Source organism: Vombatus ursinus, unplaced genomic scaffold, assembly GCF_900497805.2.
Source record: "Vombatus ursinus unplaced genomic scaffold, bare-nosed wombat genome assembly UNPS02014900.1, whole genome shotgun sequence".
Classification (NCBI taxonomy): Eukaryota; Metazoa; Chordata; class Mammalia; order Diprotodontia; family Vombatidae; genus Vombatus; species Vombatus ursinus.
In genome coordinates, this window is record NW_020954678.1 from 1499773 (window position 1) to 1501485 (window position 1713).

Genomic DNA, 1713 nt, shown 5'->3' on the forward strand with positions numbered 1-1713 from the left:
GAAAGGATTTCACCCAGATGGCCCCTTCTGGTGTCCTCCAGTGAGGGTAGGGACTGTGAGTTTGGCTTCCCTGAGCTTTCCTGGCTGGGCAATGTGGCCCTGCGAAGTCATTTTCCTGTACTTACTTGAAGGTTCATAGTTCGTGGGCTCAGCCTCAGCGATTTCNCAAAGGATTTCACCCAGATGGCCCCTTCTGGTGTCCTCCAGTGAGGGTAGGGACTGTGAGTCTTGGCTTCCCTGAGCTTTCCTGGCTGGGCAATGTGGCCCTGCAAAGTCATTTTCCTGTACTTACTTGAAGGTTCATAGTTCGTGGGCTCAGCCTCAGCGATTTCATGCCCAGGACCTTCCTGCCAGACATGTGAAGGACAAGACTTTTTTCCAAGCCCTTGTAAAGTGGGCTTGGATTCACCCTGCCTTTCTTGCTTGGCCTCCTGGATGGACCAGTACATGTCTTCCAAGGACAAAATCATTTTCTGACACTGCACCCAGCTTGGCTGCACATCCTCCTTGTGTAATCTGTTGGCTATAGCCCTGTAGATCACCTGGAGTCTCTTCCTGGCTTACCTCATAGGCTGGATATCAGGGGAGGCCCACACGTGCAGCAGGACTCGAATGGACTGCTGGCTGCTCGGGGATGACACGGGGTGGATCTTGAGGCAGGGAGTCAGGATTGTTTGTTCCATGCCATCATGTTGTTTGAGACACTGAAATAGTTTGAGGTCCATGTGATCTCCTTGGGTGCACCCTGAGGGATGTTCTTGTGGGTCAAATGGTTTTGGATATAGATAAGTGGGCTTGGGATTACTGGGACCTCTTGGCGGGGGGGGAGGCTTGGGAGGTATTCTCCAGTGTCTCCTGTCTCAGGGTATAAGGAAGAGGCACTGGCTTCTATGAACAGGGGTAGACCTTGGTGGATGATCCCAAATGTCATGTGGTTTGGGTCATAGATGAAAGGACCTGATGTCCATAGGGTTGCCTGTGGTGGCTCCTGGGGTCTGTTCTGGCCTGTTTCTCTGTTCTTTTTGTGGCAAGTGGAAGTTCCATTCCAAATGATCACCTCAGGTAGCAGCTGGCCCAGCCAGGGAGGAGTCTGCTTTGGGTGGGTTTCCAATTGTATGACCCTGTGAAAGTGACAAGCAAAGAGATAAAAAATGGTTGAAAGTCTGTTCTTAGAGGCTGTCTCCATATGTCCTCCTGTCCCCATTTCTTCTTCCAGGTGGGGCTTGAGATGGACCTCAGGATCACATGTATTATTAGCCAGGGGTAGACCGATGGAAAAGACTTTACTCAGCACCTTCTTGTGCCCTCGAGGGAGGGCAGGCACTGTAAGTCTTGGCTCCCCTGAGGTTTCCTGCCTAGGCAATGTGGCCCTGCTCATTCCATTCCAGTACTTACCTGACGGTTCATAGCCTGTGGGCTCAGCCTTAGGGACTTCATGCCCATGGCCTTTCTGCCAGGCATGTGTGAAGGGCAGGAATTTTTCTAAGCCCTCATGAAATGGACGAGGGATGGGTTCATCCTGCCTTTTCTGCTTGGCCTACTGGATAAACCTGTGCAAATCTTCCAAGGAAAACATCATTTTCTGACACTGCATCCAGCTTCACTGCACACTCCTCTTGTGTAACCTGTTGGTTATAGCCTTGTAGATCACTTGGAGTCTCTTCCTGGATTACCTCATAGGCTGGATATCAGGGGAGGCCCACATGTGCAGCA